The sequence below is a fragment of the Rhincodon typus genome, chromosome 8 (genome assembly GCF_021869965.1).
Source record: "Rhincodon typus isolate 14 chromosome 8, sRhiTyp1.1, whole genome shotgun sequence".
Taxonomy (NCBI): Eukaryota; Metazoa; Chordata; class Chondrichthyes; order Orectolobiformes; family Rhincodontidae; genus Rhincodon; species Rhincodon typus.
Window position 1 is genome coordinate 91,082,755 of NC_063339.1, and position 20,668 is coordinate 91,103,422.

General features: G+C 43.9%; 1 protein-coding gene across 1 annotated transcript in view; it reads right to left on the bottom strand.

Annotated features, from left to right (window-relative positions):
- LOC125483829 (probable G-protein coupled receptor 139) overlaps positions 1–20,668 on the bottom strand; it is a gene marked incomplete at its 3' end in the record, with an annotated part of 69,976 nt that overhangs the window by 1,853 nt on the left and 47,455 nt on the right. The window lies entirely within an intron of this gene.

Sequence of the window (20,668 nt, forward strand, 5' to 3'; positions counted from 1 at the left end):
CATTTGCCTTCCTGACTACTGGCTCAACCTGCCAGTTTATCTTGAGATAATCTAGACTTGAACTCCCAAGTCTCTTTGCACTTCAGACTTCTGAATTTTCTCCCCATTTAGAAAATAGTCCATGCTTTTATTCTTCTTACCAAAGTGCATGACCGCACACTTTCCCACGTTGTACTCCACCTGCCCCTTCTTTGCCCACTATCCTAACCTGCCCAAATCCTTCTGAAGCCTTGCCACCTCCTCAATACTACCTGTCCCTCCACCTATCTTTGTATCATTTGCAAGTAGAAAGACACCCGGAAGCACTCGATTAGATTCCAGTCTGTAACTCACTCCCATGTATCTGTGACTTTACAGCTAAACCACTATAAACACCCAAAGAAGATTCCAGTCTGTTACTCACTCCCGTGCCTCTGTCATTCTCTGCAAAAATCACGCCGAACCCTGGATTAAATTCCAGTCTGAAACTGACTCCCGGATATCTGTTATTCCATAACTAAAGACCCCAAACTCTTCAATTAGATTCCAGTCTGTACTTCACTCCCCCGTATCAGTTATTCTATGTGTAAACCATGCCAAACACCTCAACTACACTATTTTCTCTAACTGATACGTTTTACTTTCATATTGTTTTTCTTCATGCCAGTTTCTCCCACCTCTATTTCTTTGTGTAGTTTTATTCAAACATTGACTGGCTCCCTTCCCTGAAGGACCTTTACGAACCAGTTCAGTTTTAATGATAGTACAGCGATTTCCCTAAGTGTCATCCCCAAAAGTGACCCAATTGATTTCTGTCAGTTTCACAACCCGTGTGTTTTGGTTTCTCCCAATACATTTGTTTGAAAGGTTGTTTTGCAATGAGACAATTCAAATGAAATCACATCCAGATCTGACAGTCACTCTTGTGTAATACCCTAATTATCTCAGGATTTTGAACACTCCGTGGAGGAAACACATATCGTCCATGCGTGGAAGAGTCTGTGAATATTCATCTGACATGTCCAAATGCCAGCGCAGTCACACTGCGAAAAAGCTGTGGAAATGTGGGGATTGTGGGAAGAGATTTCTTTATCCGTCCCAGCTGGAAATTCACCAATGGAAAGTCACACTGGGGAGAAGCCATTCACCTGCTTTGATTGTGGGATGGGATTCACTCAGTCTCCCAAACGCAGACACACCAGCGGGTTCACACGGGGGAGAGACCATTCATCTGCTCCCAGTGTAGGATGGGATTCACTCGCTCCTCCAGCCTGCGCATACACCAACGCAGTCACATTGGGGAGAAACCATTTGCTTGCTCCGATTGTGGGAAGGGATTCACTTCATCATCCAGCCTGCGGAAACACCAGCGAATTCACACTGGGGAGAGATCATTCACTTGCTCCGTGTATGAAAAGGGTTTCACTCGGTATCCCACCTGCAGAGACACCAGCGAATTCACATTGGAGAGAGACCATTCGTCTGTTCCAATTGTGGGAAGGGATTTACTCAATCATCCAACTGCTGGAACACCAGCGAGTTCACACTGGGGAGACACCATGTACCTGCTCTAACTGTGGGAAGGGATTCACTCGGTCATCCCACCTGCTGGAACACCAGCGAGTTCACACGGGGAAGAGACCATTCATCTGCTCCGATTGTGGGAAGGAATTCACTTGGTCATCCACCCTGCAGAGACACCGGGGAGTTCACACTGGAGGGAAAGCATTCACCTGCTCCTTTTGTGGGAAGGAATTTACCCAATCATCCCACCTGCTGGAACACCAGCAAAGTCACACTGGGGAGAGACCATTCACCTGCTCCGTGTGTGAAAAGGGATTCACTCTGTCATTCCACCTGCAGACACACCAGCAAATTCACACCGGAGTGAAACCTTATACCTGCTCCGATTGTGGGAAGGGATTTACCCAATCAACCAGTTTGCAGAGTCACCAGCAGCAAGTTCACACTGGCGAGAAACTTTCAGTCAGTCAACTCACTTGCTGATACACCAGCATGTTTACTTTGGGGAGAGACCATTCACTTGTTCACTGCGTGGGAAGGGATTCACTCTGCCATCCAAACTATTAATACACCAGTGAAATGACACTGGGTGCGTCCTGTTCACCTGCTCTGTTTGTGTAAAATGATTTGCTGTTTGCTCACACACCAGCAAATTCACAAAGAACCGTGGGTGAAGGGTTTTGCTTTTATTTACACCAAGGAATGAACCTTGGTCATTAGGCCATTGTATTGATTTTATTAAACACTGCTCTATTAAAGGTGCTTATATTGTCAGTAAAATGACGATACAATTATGTACCTGTACGGTAAGTTTTGAAAATGATCAAATGTCGCTGTACATCAACACACCTACACTGGGTAAAGACTGTGCACCTGCATATTTTTTGTAAAGTGAACAGTTTTCCCCCTTTGTCCCACCACGAGAAAAGAAATAGAAAGAAGGGGAGCTATTGCTTTGCTCCTAGATGTTGCAGGATGGTGGGGGGGGCGGGGGGATGGGATGGGAGTTTCACTCTGAAGCTCGAAAGACAACATCAGCAGTGACATTCAAGGAGCTAATAGGAATTGCTGTGCTCAGCGGTGATATCTTTGGGGTCCCCACGCACGGGCACGTGAGTCCTGCCTCCACACATTGTTACACCTCCCCCTCCTGGTGCCAAATTTCCAGGACAACTGGCTGCCAGATCAGGTCAAAGTGAGAAGTCGCTCGGTCAGCTGCCCCTCCCCCTCTCACCAGCAGCTGGTGGCAGCCGCACTGTGCATCTCCAGACAGCAGGCCCGCACTGCGCTTGCACTACCCTCCAGCTGAGGGATTGGGTGAGAGGAAAACAGAGGAGAACAAATGAGTTCAAGAAAATTTTCAAGCAAGAGAGCAACTAGAGAGAGAGTAGGGCCCTTTAAAGATCAAAGAGGTCGATTTTCTGTTGAACCTGAGGAAATGGAAGAGATATTAAATAAATATTTTGCGTAGTTTTTACTGTGGAAAAAGAAATGAAGACTAGAGAACAAGAGTGAAATAAATATTGATGTTTCAAAAACAGTTCACACTTTACAGAAGATGGACTGAAAGTCTAAGAAAACAAAGGTGGATGAATCTCCAGGACCTGATCTAGTGTATCCCAGGATGTCTTGAGAGGGGCGGGAGGAAATTGCACGGATGGTTGCAGGAATATTTTTATAATCTACAACTACGGGGTGATGTGCCTGATAAGAACAGAGTGACTAATGTTGCACCTTTGTTTAATAAGAGACGCAAGGATAAGTCTGGGAACCATTGACCTGCAATCTGACTTAGGTGGTGGTTAATTTGATGGAGGTGATTCTGAAAGATAGGATTTATATGCATTTGGAGAGGCACGGAATGAATAAGGATAGTTAGCGTGGCTTTGTGAGTCGGTGTTTTGCAAACTTGATTGAGTTCTTTGAGGCAGGAACGAACAGTCTGTTTATGAGCTCCATAACACTGTGAGTGTAACTCCTGAAATCTCTGTAAATTCCTCCAGTCACTACAACACTTCCTGTCACTGTTATCTCAACCAGCGTTACAACATTCCGTCACTGTCACATCAGCTAACTTCACAACATTCCCTCTCACTGTCACCTCATCCAGCCTCACAACCCACCCTATCCCTGTCATCTCACCCAGCTTTACAACTCTGCTTGTCACTATCATCTCATCCAATGTCATAATTCTCCCTGTCACTTTTATCTCATCCAGCCTCACAATATCCATAATTCCCCCGCAGCCTCAGAACCCTCACTATCTCTGGCAAGACAAACATCTCTTTCTCTGTAACATCCTCCAATTTCACAATCCTCCCTATCTCTGTCTTCATAACCCTCTTTATCTCTGATATCCTCTAGCCTCACAATTCTGAGATAGGTGTTTGTCGCTTATTCTAGCCTTATGAGGACAGGTAACCCTTCATTATTTCTCCACTTGATGGTGGCACTTTCAGATTCCTGCGCCCTGTGCTCCAGAATTTCTTCCTCAGCTGCTCCGCCTCTCTACCTCACTTTCCTTCCAAAAACATTGACAAATCATGTGTCGCATATTCCAATATCACCTTCTCTAACCTGGTTTCAAATGTGGCTTATCATATTTCTATATTAAGTGTCTCAAAGGTCTACAGTAGAGAAAAAAGGCTCTGTAACTACTGGAGCTGTGCCAGTAAAGAAAACTACGACCAAACTATTCTCATCCCATTTTCCAGCACTTCACTTATAGACTTTTCTGCCTTGGTATCGCAAGTGTGCATCTAAATACATCTTAAAATGTTATCAGGATTTCAGTATCTACCACTCTTACAGACAGTGTGGTTCAGTGTAATTGTCACTGCATGATGACATCACACACAGGAGCACAGAGCATCTGGATCTGTGCAAACCTCACCCACATATTGGGAAGGATGGCAGGGTCGCTGAGAGGGAATGGAGGAAATTTACCAGGATGGTTTAAGGAATGAACGATTTTACTTACATGTTTAGGGTTTTGTTTTTATATTTCTCATTCATGTAACATGGGTGTTGCTAGTAAACATCAAGATTAGATGGAGTCTCCTCAACCTCTCCCCTTGCCTGGGACGTGGTAACCTTCAGGTTAAACCACCACCAGATATCTCTCTCAAATGAGACAGCAGACCGAGAGTCTGGTAGAACAATGGGGACTTTACCTTTTACATAGTGATGCCACTGTGCCTTGGTGTTGGAGAGATGGAACAATACCCCTAGTGGAGGTCAGCAGTCAATTCAGTGGAATATTATGTGGGTTTATATGCGTTTCTGCCTTGGGTTTTCATGGGGCTGAACAGAGCAGCAGATCTTTGACACATGGGACAGAATGTTCAAGAGTTACTGAGATGCGGAGAGCAGGATTCTCTCCCATTTCTTTCCTTCTGTGTGGCCACTCTACCTCTTCATTAAGACATTGTGTGTTAAGGGCTAATGCAGCTCAAAGAACAAGTTGTCTCTATTCTTAATGGGCAGCAAGTTCCTCCCAATCTTTCCAAAGAATGTCCCCTAAAAAGACAGTGATTAGATATGTGCAAGACTGCCCACTACTGCCTCACAGTGCTAGGAACCTGGGTTTGATTCCGCCCTTGGGTGACTGTGTGGATTTTGCACATTCTCCCTCTGTCTGTGTGGGTTTCCTCCCACAGTCCAAAGATGTGCAGGCTCGGTGGATTGGTCAGGCTAAATTGCTCATGGTGTTCATGCGTGTGTAGATTAGTTGGGTTATAGGGGGATGGGTCTAAGTGTGATGCTGTGAGGGTTGCTGTTGACTTGTTGGGCTGAAGGGCCTGTTTCGACACTGTAGGGGTCCTATTCTATGAGGAAAAAAGACTGGGCAACCAGTTGGCAGATGGAGTATAATTTGGGAAAATGTGAAGTTGTTCATTTTGGAGGAGACAACAAAAGAACAGTATTACTTAAATGGCGAAAACTATAGAAAGCTGCAACACAAAGAGAGTTGGGGGTAATTGTGCAAGAAACACGAAAGCTAGCTCACGGTTGCAACAGGTAATCTGGTAGGGTAACAGAATGTTGTCCTTTATTTCAAGGTTCTTGCAGTATAAGAATTTGGAGGATATATCTTCGGGCAATTGTACAAAGCACTGGTGTAATGTGAGCAGCTTTGGTCCACTTATTTAAGGAAATATATTAATTCATTAAAGGTATTTCAGGGAGGATTAACTAGGATGATCCCTGGTTTGGTGGGATAATCTTTTAAGCAAAGGCTAAACAGGTTGAGAATCTACTAACTGGAATTGGAAGAATGAGAGGCGATCTCAGTGAAATATATAGGATTCTTCAGGGATTTGACAGGCGAAATGCTGAGAAGATGTTTCCCATCACCAATTCTTGATCAGTCAGGAAATCAAAGGTTAAGTTTCGGAATCGTCAAGTTTAAGGCAACACAGACACAGGTAGGGTTTCAGTAGCAAATGAGCCTGGGTGAGGTGGAGAGAAGAAAAATTTTACAGATTGAAATTTCTGGTGTTTGTGATTGAGTAGATGTGAGGTCAGATGCTCATCTTGGGGTCCGGTATGAAAGCAATACTGTGACGAGTGTAGTTCAGCTTCAGGCAGATCCTGTCAAGAGGGAGGGACTCAGTAGTGAGGGAAAGTAATTTGGAATAACAACTGAAGGCAATAGGTTTAACCATGGCAACGTTTTTCTGGAGGAATTTAAAGTGAATCAAATACTGGAAGCATGATAAGTAGTTCGATAATTGAGTAACAGTGCAGCAATGGAGAGGGAGGATGGTGAGGTAAAGCTGGGCGTTGTCAATGTACATGTGAAAAAACACGGGGTTCTTTTGGACAATGTCACCCACTGGCACTATGTAGACGAGAAACAGGAGGGGCAAGGATAGATCTTTGACTGACACCAAATACATGGACTTCAGAGAGGAAAGGGAGACTGGAGATGGAGCAGGATTTTCCAACAACCATGAGGTCAAATATTGTTTTAACACAATGGGTGGGAACAACATAATGAGAAAAGACGGACAGACAGAACAAGGAACAATATCTGTGAATTGGGTTGAGGGATTGACAAGAAGGAGGAGAGAGAGAGTTGGAATGTCTGTAGTTTAGCAAGGGTAAAGCGTTAAGATGAGCTCAGGTAAGGCTTAACAAGGGACCCGAGATAGATGTAAGTTTAGGACTAAAATGAAGAGCAACATGCGAGGCAGGTTGGCTTGGCGGGCTAGTGCAAGGGAGGGAAGAAGCAGAGACAGCTGATCAGACTTTCGTAACCTTAGTGACAGACTCCATGTGCTGCTCACTCTTGTTTTTGAAGTGGAAGGTGGAGGAGACAGGATGCTGGATAATGTTTTGCAAAGAAATGAAACCTGTATTAGAGATACTTAAAAATGAATGAACAAACCTGATGTATTTAACTTTTATCCAGTATAATAAAACTAACAAATAACGTCTGGGTTTGAATAACACCTTGGCACATGGCGGAATCTGAAATCAAGAAAATATAACTGGAATTAAGAGTCTAGTGATTGCTAGGGAACCATTGTCAATGGCAGGAAAAATGACTAATGTCCTTCAGGGAAAGAAACCTGCCGAACTCACAGTGGCCCAGCAAGTCACTCGTTTTATTAATCACTGCGAAGTCTGAAGAAAGGAATTAAAATGGATGGACAACTTGGCATCTACCATGGCGCCAGAAAATACAATTCAAGAATCAGCCCTATCAACTCTGCAAAGCCTTCCTTACTGACACCTGGGGGCTAGTGCCAAATTTTAGAGAACTGTCTCACAGACAGGAAACAGCCTGGCACATTCATACGCATGGAATTATATCTTACATACAATGACCCAGGCACCAACAACCACCATCCCTATACATGTCATGTCCTGCCAGCAGGACAGACCTGGCAGAGGTGGCAACACAATGGTATACTGACAAGAATGATTTGTCCTGGCAGTACTCAACATTGACGCCGGACACCTAGAATTCTCATGGCTCCTGCTGATTACCATGTACCATTCTCCATTGGCTGATGAATCAGTATTACTCCAGGTTGAACAACACTTGGATGAAGCACTGAGCGTGTAAATGGCACCAAATGTACTCTGTGTATGGGATTTCAAAGTCCACCATCAAAAGTAGCATGGCAGCAGGATTACTGATCGAAATGGTTGGGTCCTAAAGGACAAGCTGCTCGACTGGGTCTGCAACAGGTGGTGAGGGAAACAACAAGAGAGAAAAACGTAGTTGATCTTATTGTTACGAATTTGCCAGCTGCAGATGCATCTGTCAATGACAGTATCGGTGAGGCTGATCACCGCAGAGTCCTTATGAAGACAAAATCTCACCTTCACATTGAGAGTACCCTCCATCGTGTTGTGTAGCACTATCACTGTGCTAAATGGGACAGACTTGGAACAGAGATAGTAGGAACTGCAGATACTGGAGAACCTGAGATAACATGGTGTAGAGCTGGATGAACACAGCAGGCCAAGCAACATCAGAGGAGCAGGAAAGCAGACGTTTCGGGCTTAGACCCTTATTCAGAAAAAGAAGGGTCTAGGCCCGAAACGTCAGCTTTCCTGCTCCTCTGATGCTGCTTGGCCTGCTGTGTTCATCCACTCTATACCTTGTTATCTCAGACTTGGAACAGATGTAGGAACTCAAAACAGGGCATCTATGAGGCGCAGTGGGCCATCAGCAGCAGCAGAACTATATTCCAGCACAGCGTGTAACCTCATGGCCTGGCATATCCCGCACTCAACCATTACTATTAATCCAGGGAATCGACACTGGTTCAATGGATAGTGCAGGAGGGCATGCCCTGAGCAGCACCAGGCATGCTAAAGATAAGGTGACAACCTGGTAAAGCTACCAAACAGGACTGTCTGCATACCAAGCAGCAGCAAGAGATAGAGTTAAGCAATCCTTCAACCAATGGATCAGATCTAAGTTCAGCAGTTCTGCCACAACCAGTCGTGAATGGTGATGGACAATTCAAGAACTCACTGGAGGAGGCACCACAAAAAAATCACCACCATTACTGATGGGGGGAGCCCAACACATCCACACAGAATACTACAGCATTTGCAGCAATCTTTAGCCGTAAGTGCCAAGTGGATGACCCATCTCGACCTTCTCCAGTGGTCCGAAATATTACAGATGCCAATCCAGCAAAGTTGATTCATTTCACATAATATCAAGAAATAGACGAATAGTACAAAGGCTATGGGCTCTGCCAACATTCTGGAAATAGTACTGATGACTTGTGCTCCAGAACTTGCCACCCACCAAGCCAAGCTGTTCCAGTAACGTTATAGTACTGGCATCTACCGACAATGTGGAACATTGCCCAGGTACGTTCAGCACAAAAACACAGGGCACATACAACCCGGCCAAATTCCCATTCATCAGTCTACTTTTGATCATGAAAATGACGAAAAGTGTCATAAACAATGGTATTCAACAGCAGTTACTCAGCAATAACTTGCTCAGTGATGCTCAGTTTGGTTTCCGTCAGGACCACTCAGTTTGTGACCTTGTTACAGACTTCATTAAAAAATTGACAAACAGCTGAAACCCAGAGGTAAGGTGAGAGTGACAGTCCAGTCCCGCACCAAGACCACCTTTCTCCACTACAGCGAAATCACCCGACTCCACCCTAGTCTCAAATCATTTGCTGAAATTTTCATCCATTCCTGTGTTACCTTTTGAGTTAACTAACAAAATCCACGAGCTGGCCTCCCACATTCAATCTCCCTGTAATCTCAAGAATATCTAAAATTCTGCTGTCCATGTGCTTAATTGTACTAAAACTTGTGCATCCATCAAACGGCTCTGATTTATGAGCAACATTTTAAAATTCTCACACTGGCAGTGATCATCTCTATTGTGCTGCATCACACAACTTTTTGAGACCTCGACGACTTCTTTCATTTCAGATTCCAACAATGTGTTTTTTTTTTCCCCTTGCTTCACCATGAGTGGCTGTTTCTACAGTTGCCAAGGCAACACAGTTCAGAATTTCCACCTGAAACCTCTCAGGTCTGGCTTTAAGACATTCCTGAAAACCTACTTATTTGGTGACATGAGGTCGCCTGTGGCCTCATGAGATAAGTTCCTTGATAAATGTTTTCTGAAATTATAAATGTGATATAAATGTTTTTGTTGGGGGAGGGTATGTGAGGGCAGAACTACCTATTGTTAGTCCCCATTAACAACTATTCACCCTCCCAGCCAGATCGTTATCAACTCCTTTGTCTGTACAACTGATCATCTGCCTTCCTAACTACTGACTGAACCTGCAAGTTTACCTTGAGAGAATCCTGGACTAGAACTCGCAAGTCTCTTTGTGCTTCAGACTTCTGAATTTTCCCCACGTTTAGGAAATAGTCGGTACCACGATTCTTCTTTCCAAAGTGCATGACCTCAACTTTCCCACGTTGTATTCCATCTGCCACTTCTTTGTCCACTCTCCTGACCTGTCCAATACCTGCTGCAGCGTCCCCGCATCCTCAATACTACCTGTCCCTCTATCTATCTTTGTATCATCTGTAAACATAGCCAGAATGCCGTCAGTTCCTTCATCTAGATCATTAATGTATGAAGTGGAAAGTTGTGGTCCCAACACTGACCCTTGTGGAAGACCACTTGTCACCAGCTGCCATCCTGAAAAGGACCTTTTTAACCCCAATTGCTGCATTGTGCCAGACAGCCAATCTTCTATCCATGCTCGTACCTTGCTTCTAATACTATGGGCCCTTAGCTTATTCAGCAGCCTCTTGAGCGGCACCTTCTCAAAGGCTTTCTTGAAGTTCAGGTAGATAACACCTATTGGCTCTCCTTGGTCTAACCTGCTCGTTAGCAGCCACACATGTGTCCCGTCATTCATTGCCCCCAGTAAAGATGGTGGTGGTCACTCATGCCTATCGCCATTCGAGGACCTTTCCTGTGTACTGCAAACATCGGACTGGGAGTTTGAAATTTGTGTTTTCCAACGTGCATCGTGTTTTTAAAGCCTCTCAGGTCACACTAACACCATTTCCCTCCTGCTTTCTGCTGTTTGTCTTTCTGTACCACGTCCTGCACCTTCTTCACACTTCAGAGCCTTGGTTGCAGTGAACCTGCGCTGCACACGAGCACCATCACGTCACGTGGTTTACACTGGTCCTACCCCTCATTCATTCCGATTGGTTGGAGGACCAGCCGCCACTGTACAGTCACAACAAAAATAGAAGTTGCTGCCAAAGCTCAGCAGGTCTGGCAGTACCTGTGAAGAAAAGAAATCAGAGTTAACGTTTCAGGTCCGGTGACCCTTCTTCAGAACTGATGGTAGCTGAGAAAACATTAGTTTATATGCAGAATATAGGGAAGGGGATGGAGTAATTGATAGGACAGAGCCTGAAGACAGAGATGAGCAGTTGGACAGACAAAGGAGTTGACAACGATCTGGCTGGGAGGGTGAATAGTTGTTAATGGGGACTAACAATAGGTAGTTCTGCCCTCAAATACGCTCCCCCCAACAAAAACAAAGACAGAATCCCCCTTGTCCTCTTATATCACCCCATTAACCCCCGTATCCAATGTATCATTGTCCACCATTTCTGCCACCTACAGTCCGACCTTACAACCAAAGATATATTTCCCTCTACACCCCTATCTGCCTTCCATAGGGACAGCTCTCTCCGCCACTCCCTCGTCCACTCCACAGTCCCCACTGGACCCAGCACCCCCAGCACCTTTCCCTACAACAGCAGGGAGTGCTACACCTGGCCCAACATTCACCCCCCTACCTCCATAAAAGACACCAAACAAACCTTCCTCATCAGAAAGATGTTCACCTGCATATCCATCAATGTGGTCTATTGTATCTGCTGCTCCCGATGTAACCTCCTCTACATCGGTGAGACCGAGTAGAGGCTCGGAGACCGCTTTGTAGAGCACCTGCTCTCTGTTTGCAAAAAGTGCCAACACCTTCCGGTTGTGAACCAGTTCAATTCCCCTCGCCCTCTCCCTGGCTGACATGTCCATCCTGGGCCTCCTCCAGTGTCACAATAATGCCACCCGCAAACTGAAGGAGCACATCTCATATTCTGCCTTGGGATCCTAAAGCCCAATGGCCTAAATGTGGATTTTACCAGTTTCAAAATCTCCCCACCCCCCCGCCTGATCCCATGATCAACCCTTCCTCTCACCCCGACCTCCTTGACTTGAAACAACCTGTCCTTCTCTCCCACCTATCCGCTCCTTCCACCTCACTGACAGATCCCCACCACTCCCTACCTGCACTCACCTGTCCCCATCCCACCTACCTTCCCTAGCCCCACCCCTCCTCTCTCTCTATTTATTTATGTGCTCACCTCACCCTCCCCCTTTTCTGAAGGAGGGTCCTGACCTAAAACGCCAACTTTCCTGCTCCCCTGTTGCTGCCTGGTCTGCTGTGTTCCTCCAGCTCCACACTGTGTTATTCCTGAATATTGAGGAAAGTCCAATTTCGTCAGAGCTCCTTCGAATCTGGAAAGGATCTTGCAGAGTGGAAAGTAGCTATTGTGACCAAAAGAATTTAAAACAGAATGGAAAGGAGTCACAGATACATAGAAATGTACAACACGGAAACAAAACCCTTTGGTCCAACTCATTCATGATGTCAGGAAAGCGCAAGTTAATCTAGTCCCAGTCGTTGGCATTAGACCCATATCCCAATATACCCTTCCTATTCATATACCCATTTTGGTACGAGCCTCCACCACTTCCTCTCGCAACTTATTCCATAAATGCACCAGCCTCTGCCTTAAGAATTTACCCTTAGGTTCCTTTTAACTCCTTTCCCCCCTGCCCTAAACCTACACCCTCCAACTTTGGATTCTCCTACCCTGGGAAAAGACATTGACTATTCAACCTATTTATGCCCCTCATGATTTAATAAACTTCTGTAAAGTCACATCTCAGCCTCCGATTCTCCAGGGAAAATAGCCCCAGACTATTCAGCTTCTCCCTATATCTCAAGCCTTCCAACCCCGCCAAAATTCTTGTAAGTCTTTTCTGAACTGATTCAAGTTTAACAACATCCATCATGTACCAGGCAGACCAGAAATGAACGCAGTATTCCAAAAGTGGCCTAACCAATGTCCTGTACAGCTGCAATATGACCTCCCAATTCCTATCCCCAATGCAGTGACCAAAGAAAAAAAGCACAGCAAACGTCTCCTTCACTATCTTGTCGACCTGTGACTCCACTTTCAGGAACTATGAACCTGCACTCCAAGGTCTCTGTGTTCGGTAACATGACACAGGATATTGCCAAGTGCTCCCCTGATTTGCCTTAACAAAAAATAGCGTCTCAAATGCATCTAAATTAAACTTCCACTCCTCAGCCCATCTGATCAAGGTTTCATTTAATCTGAGGTCTTCAAGGGTCATAATCTCTGGATTGCTGCCCAAGCCACGTGCAAATTGGCATAGGGAGGCGAGGATCAGGGATGTACACACGTGGCTAAAAGAGTGGTGTGTGAAACAGGTTTTCCTTTTCATGGGCCACTGGCATCAGTTCTGGGACAGTAGGGATCTATACCGCTGGGATGGACTCCAACTGAACAGGGCCGGGTCCAGTGTTCTGGTAAAAAGGGTAAATAGGTTGGTCAATGGTAAATAGTAAATAGGGGGGAAGGGAGAAGTGAGCGTAGAGGGAGAATAACAATTAATGTAAGGCAAATCAGCAGGTTAGCAGGTGACGAGGAAGCTTCAACGCCATTGAAAATTAGGAAAAAAAAGTTAAAGGAAAGGAGAATTCAAGAGCTGTTAGTAGTGGAGGTGATCAGACCCAAAAAGAAGGTGCAAAAACTTGCATAAGAGCACTTTATTTGAATGCTCGCAGCATTCGAAACAAGGTGGATGAGTTGACGGCGCAAATCATGGCAAATGGGTATGATTTAGTGGCCATTACAGAGACGTGGTTGCAGGATGGTCATGACTGGGAGTTAAGTATCCAGGGGTATCAAACTGTTCGGAACGACAGGCAGGAAGGTAAGGGAGGTGGTGTCGCTCTGATTTTTAAGGATGATATCAGGGCGGTAATGAGAGATGATGGAGGTTCTATTGAACAAAAGGTTGAATCCATTTGGGTGGAAATTAGGAATAACAGGGAGAAAAAGCCACTGATAGGTGTGGTCTATAGGCCACCAAATAATGACATCGGTGTGAGGCGGGCAATAAATATAGAAATAGCTAATGCATGTAAAAATGATACAGCAATTGTCATGGGGGATTTTAATCTATGTATCAATTAATCAAACCAGGTTGGTCATGGCAGCCTTGAGGAGGAGTTCATAGAATGCATTCACGATAATTTCCTTGAACAATATGTAATAGAACCTACGAGGGAGCAAGCCATCCTAGATCTAGTCCTGTGTAATGAGACAGCAATAATTAATGATCTTACAGTTAGGGATCCTCTTGGAAGGAGCGATCACAGTATGGTCGAATTTAAAATACAGATGGAGCATGAGAAGGTTAAATCCAGTACTAATGTCCTGTGCTTAAACAAAGGAGACTATGATGGGATGAGGGAGGAGTTAGTTAAAGTAAAATGGGAGCAAAAACTTTATGGTGAGTCAATTGAGGAACAGTGGAGGACTTTCAAAACGATTTTTCACCTTGCTCAGCAGAAGTATATTCCACTGATAAGAAAGAGCTGTAGGAAAAGAAATAGTCAACCATGGATGTCTAAGGAAATAAACGAAAGTATCAGATTAAAAAAAAAACATACACAAAAGCAAAGATAAGTGGAAAACTAGTAGACTGGGAAATCTTTAAAGGCCAACAGAAAGCCACAAAAAAAGTTATAAAGAAAAGTAAGATAGATTATGAGAGTAAACTAGCTCAAAAAATAAAAACAGGCAGCAAAAGTTTCTATAAATATGTAAATCATAAAAGTGTGGCGAAGGTAGACATTGGTGCTTTAGAGGATGAGAAGGCCAATTTAATAACTAGGAATGAGGAAATAGCCAAGGCATTAAACAGTTATTTTGTGTCAGTCTTCGCAGTGGAAGACACAAATAATATGTCGAAAACTGATGGCAAGAAGGTTATAGCAGGTGAGGATCTAGAAACTATCCTTATCACTAAGGAGGGAGTTCTGGGCAAGCTAATGGGGCTAAAGGTAGACAAGTCTCCAGGCCCTGATGAAATGTATCCCAGGGTACTGAAAGAGGTGATGGGGGAAATAGAAAATGCACGAGTAATTATGCAACAAAATTCACTGGACTCTGGGGTGGATCCCGCAGATTGGCAAACAGCCAATGTGACATCATTGTTTAAAAAAGGAAGTGGACAAAAAGCAGGTAACTATTGGCCAGTTGGCTTAACTTTGGTAGTGGGGAAAATGCTTGAATCTATCATTAAGGAAGAAATAGCAAGACATCTGAATACAAATTCTCCCATTGGGAGCACCCAGCATGAGTTCATGAAGGGTAGGTCATGTTTAACTAATTTGGTGGAATTCTTTGAGGACATTACTTGCATGGTGGACAATGGGGAACCTTTAGATGTAGTGTATCTGGATTTCCGGAAGGCATTTGACAAGGTGCCACACCGAAGGCTGCTGCATAAGATAAAGTTGTACGGTATTTCAGGTAATGTATTGGCATGGATAGAGGATTGGTTGACTGGTAGAAAGCAAAGAGTAAGAATAAATAGGAGTTTGTCTGGTTGGCGGTCAGTGGCTTGTGGTGTGCCTCAGGGCTCAGTGTTGGGACCGCAATTGTTTACAATTTACATAGATGATTTGGAGTTGGGGACAAAGTGTGGTGTGTCAAAATTTGCAGATGACACTAAGGTGAGTGGTAGGGCAAAGTGTGCAGATTACACTGAAAGTCTACACAGGGATATAAATAGTCTAAGTGAGTGGGCAAAGGTCTGGCAGATGGAGTACAATGTTGCCAAGTGTGAGGTCATCCATTTTGGTCGGAATAACAGTAAAATTGACTATGTTTTATATGATAATAAAATTACAGAATGTTGCTTTGCAGAGAGACTTGGGTGTCCTTGTGCATGAATCGCTAAAAGTAGGATTGCAGGTGCAGCAGGTAATTAAAAAGGCAAATGGAATTTTGTCTGTCATTGCTAGAGGGATGGAGTTTATAAACAGGGAGGCTATGCTGCAGCTGTTTAGGGTCCTGGTGAGGCAACATCGGGAGTACTGTGTGCAGTTTTGGTCTCCTTACTTGAGAAGAGATATTATAGCACTGGAGGGGGTGCAGAGGATATTCAAGAGTTGAGAGGTTTTGATTATGAGGAGACACTGAGTAGACTGGGATTATACCCATTGGAATTCAGAAGAATGAGGGGAGATCTTATAGAAACATGTAAGATTATGAAGAGAATAGATAAGGTGGAGGCAGGGAGGCTGTTTCTGCTAGCAGGTGAAACTAGGGCTCGAGGGCATCGCCTCAAAATAAAGGGAAGCAGATGTAGGACTGAGGTCAGGAGGAACTTCTTCACCCAAACGGTGGTGAATCTGTGGAATTCCCTGCCCAGTGAAATGGTTGAAGCTACCTCGCTGAATGTATTAAGGCAAGGTTAGATAAATTTTTGAACAGTAAAGGAATTAAGAGTTATGGTGAGTGGGCGGGTAAGTGGAGCTGAGTCTCAAAAAGATCAACCGTGATCTTATTAAATGGCGGGGCAGGCTCGAGGGGCCAGATGGCCCACTCCTGCTCCGAGTTCTTATGTTCTTATGTTCTAATGTGAGAATGGCAGAGAAGTGGTGTGTCTGCCTGCCAGAATTGAAAGGGCAGAAAGTCCCACTGGGGTGGGAGGAAAGGAGAAATATCCATGCCAAAACTAATCAATGTGAAATTGAAGCAAATCAAACAGATTACTTCTGCACCTGTCTCTAATATTGATTAGCCTCCCACTGATGGATGTTGCATTCAGTAGAAACACTCAGCACTGTGAGAATTAACACAGTTCATTAATGGATGCGATTGCAACTGCAAACTGGAAACCACGTGTGGACCTGCTATTGTTTAAGTATCTGGAATGGTTCATGAGTTACTCTCTACATCTGGTACGAATGAATGCGTCCCTGGGACATTTGCACAGTGATTGCCTTCCTTCTCAGAACAGGGTGTGTGAACAGCTTCTCAGCACAATGATTAACTCAGTTCTTTACGACATCTTTCTGAAGTTTAAAGGGGTTCCAGCACCTAAACCATTGAAAGGTAACTATTCAGAGAGAAAGAGTTGATGAACAAATAAGGTAACCTCTTGTCACGTACATGGACCTAGTCTTTTATTTCCCCATTTTGAAGTCAATGCTCGTTCTGACTTTTTTGCGGCGTAATTGAATCTCTTCATGCACACAGAAGTCATAAATATCAATTCAGCATTTGCAATACTTCCGTGCATCAACAGATGTACCGAGGACACAATCTCCCTCCCACGTACCTAGTAAGTTACCTAGTATTGAAAATTATCATTTTGTCGATTAAGTTTCCATTACCACAGAATCAAAGAATCGTACCCCGCAGAATCTGCACACTTTTATGAATACAACAATCCACTTAGTCCTACTCATTTGGGCAGTCTTCATACAACTTATTCTTTTTTTGTCTCAGTCATCTACTCAATCTCATTTAAAAATATATTGACTATTTTGTCTCTGCCCATCTCACACCAGTTAATTACGTTTCATAACAGTGTATTGCATAATGTATGAAATATTCTATTCTTTTCATGTTCACATTCTACATGTGACTAATATCTTTCAATAAAGGATTATTATTTCTTTATACATAATATCTCAACGCTTCGTTCTTTATGAAACGCCATTATCACACATTACTTTAACTTTAATTATATTTTGCAGAGAAAAAAAATCGATTGCCCAACCAAATGACCATGAAATTATTCGCATCAGTATTTTCGCCACACTACTCATATCTTCTTTCTAAAGCACGTTTTCTAAAAATGATACAATTCTCTAGGAACGACAGGATAGGGAAAGGAGTAAAGAAGTGTCTAAAAAGACTATAGAAAGGAGAGTTGCGTGAGAAAGTGTTCTGAAAAAGGAGATGAGTGTGAGAAAATTTAGTTTGTTTACTTTCTCAGAAGATTTGGAAAATGTTCCATTTAAATGCAAATCGATTGCAGAATGCAGAGAGATCTGAGTGCCCTGGGACTTTAAATATGGAATCCCGGTGAGTGAAACAATTAATTTAGAATGGAAATCGACTGTTACTTATTGCTGGGAAATGCGACTGAGAGGTGTGTGGATTGGTTTCTCTGTGAGACAGCATCGGGAATATGGTGCACTCCAACCTGAAGTTCTTTGAACAAAAACAAAGTTGCTGGAAAATCTCATGAGGTCTGGCAGCATCTGTGAAGGAAATAGAAAGTTAAATTTTCGGTTCCAGTGACCCTTCCTCAGAACTGACGGTGGCTGGAAAAACATCAGTTTACATGCAGAACAAAGGGAGGGGGATGGGCAGGGAGTAAATGATAGGATAGAGCCTAAAGAGAAAGAAGAGCAGTTGGACAGACAAAGAGTTGATAAAAATCAGGCTGGGAGGGTGAATAGTTGTTAATGGGAACTATTAGTGACTAATAACTGGAAGTGTGTAACGGCAGGCTATGTGTTAACACGGCCTGGTGTGTGGGGTAGAAGGCTGGGACATGGGACAGTTTAGGCCCTAAAATTATTGAACTCGATATTGACTCCGGAGGCTGCAGGGTCCCCAAGCAGAAAATAAGGTGTTGTTCTTACAGCTTGCATTGAGCTTTGCTGGAACACTGCAGGAAGCCAGAGACAGTGATGTTGGCCAGGGCACAGGGAGGTGCGTTAAAGTGGCAGGCAACTGGTAGTTCAGGGTCTTTTTTGTGAACAGAACGTAAATGTTCTGCGAAGTAGTCATCCAGTCTACGCTTCACATTATGAGCAGCGAATGTAGTAGAACTAGCTTCTGGGAAGTGCAGATGAAGTGTTGCTTCACCTGAAAGGTATGTTTGGACCCTTGGATACTTGGCGGGGGGTGGGGGTGGGGGGTGGCGGTGGAGGAGGAGGTAAATGAGCAGGTGTTGTACCTTCGCCGGTTGTGGTTCGCCAGAAGTTCCTTGAGATGAAAACATTTACTAGACTAGTTCACCGAGGTGTCCATCAGCTCCCTCATACTACAGCAGGAAGATATTACCTATGCTGCTATATGCATCTTATTTTAATCAATTTCTGAATTAATTAGTTCAGAGTTCTTGTTCTTTTCAATTTATTGTGGTTATTAAAATAAAACCGATTCGTTTCTTATTTTTCATTCTACAGAAGAACATTGAGTGAAGTGAAGTACTCGAGACCAAAATACAAACTGAATATCGTGGTATTACCGTGAAAACTAGAATTATTTACAAATACTGCTCTGCAATTAGTTGCTTTCCCTGCTGCAGTTTGTGATGTCTCTCTGCCACTTTGCACAGATAATGTCTTGTTATTTAAGCGCGAGGGAGTGTTGGATACTAAGGTGTTCGACGGAGAATCCATCTGCAATAAATGCTCCCAGCTCAAGGATCTTCCGGTCTGAACAGGTAATATTGCAGTTGACATCTCGTATAAAGGGAGGATTTAGATTCAGATTTTTTAATACTGTCACTTATACTTCGGTACAGTGAAATGTTGCCACATACTGGCGCTGAGAATTAGTAAGAACTGCCGATCCCCATTTCTGAAAAAGGGTCCCGACCCGAAGTGTCAGCTTCCTACTGCTCTGATGCTCTCTGGCCTGCTGTGTTCCTCCAGCTCCAGACTAGTTATGAATTCTGCTGCCATCTTGGGTTACTGAATAAGTTACTGAAGAAATTCTACAAGTGGTAAACTACCGAATATATTAATAATTCATTGATATCACTGAGGTGGAAACAGCTTCAAAAGTTCATCATTCCCTCTCTGCAGACTTGAACCAGAAAACTAAAAACAATTCAATCTAACCTAGTCGTGGGAATTCGATTGAAAGTAATTCTGTGGGACAAAATAAATCTGCACTTGGGGAGGCAGAGGTTAAGCAAGCCCCGTCAGAGAAGTTTTGGTAAGGTGAATACATGCGTGAGGATTTTTATTGAATTTTTCAAATAGGTGACCTCGAGTGCAGATGGGGGGTTTTGTATTTGACATATACAATGTGGACATCAGGTTGCAGACTTTCTCACTGAGCCGGTGTGTTTGTTTGCAGATGTTTCATCACCCTGGTAGGTAACATCGTCTGTGCGCCTCAGGTGAATGGTTGGTGTTCTGTCCCGTTTGTTATTTATATGCCTCGGTTTGCTGGGGTGGTTGGAATAACTTCCAGTTCTGTTTTTCAGTGGTTTGTATATCGGGTCCAGTTCAATTTTTTAGTTGATGGAATTCCAGTTGGAATGCCAGGCCTCCAAGAATTCCCTGGTATGTCTCTGGCCTGTGCTATTATGGATGTGGTACCTCAGTCTAATTCGTGTCCTTCTTTGTGCGCATGTACTGAGACCAGTGAGAATTGGTCGTTCTCTTGGTGGCTATTTGGTGTTCATGTATCCTTTATTGCCAGTTTTCTTTCCAGTTATCTTACGGTCTTTGCATGCTATTTTGTATACTACATTAGTTTTATTGGTTGTGGGTGTGGCGTCCTTTATGTTCATCAGTAGCTGTCGCAGGGTGGTTGTTGGTTTGTGGGCTACCCTTCTACCTAGGGGTTTGAGGAGTCTTGTGATCATCTCTGATAGGTCCCGGATGTACAGTAGGGTGACTGGTGTGTCTGGCCGTGTTGTGCCTTCTTGTTGTGATCTGTCACGGATGTAACGGCGGATGGTGCTTTTTGGGTATCCATTACTTTTTTAAAAACTCTGCATAAGTGTTCCTGTTCTGCTATGTGCAGTCCTAGGTTGTTGCAGTGTGTTGTGGCTCGTATGAATAATGTCCTGATGCAGCTCCGTTTATGGGCGTTGGGGTGATTGCTGGTGTAATTAAGTATCTGGTCTGTATGTGTCGTCTTTCTGTATATGCTAGTCTGGAGTTCCCCGTTGTTCTTACGTTCCACCATTATTTCCAGGAAGGGTAGTCTGTTGTTGTTGTCTTTTTTTTTGTGAATTTTATTCCAGTGAGGATGGTCTTTATGTGTTGGTGGATTTTTTCTAGTCTTGTGCTTTTGATACTCACAAAGGTGT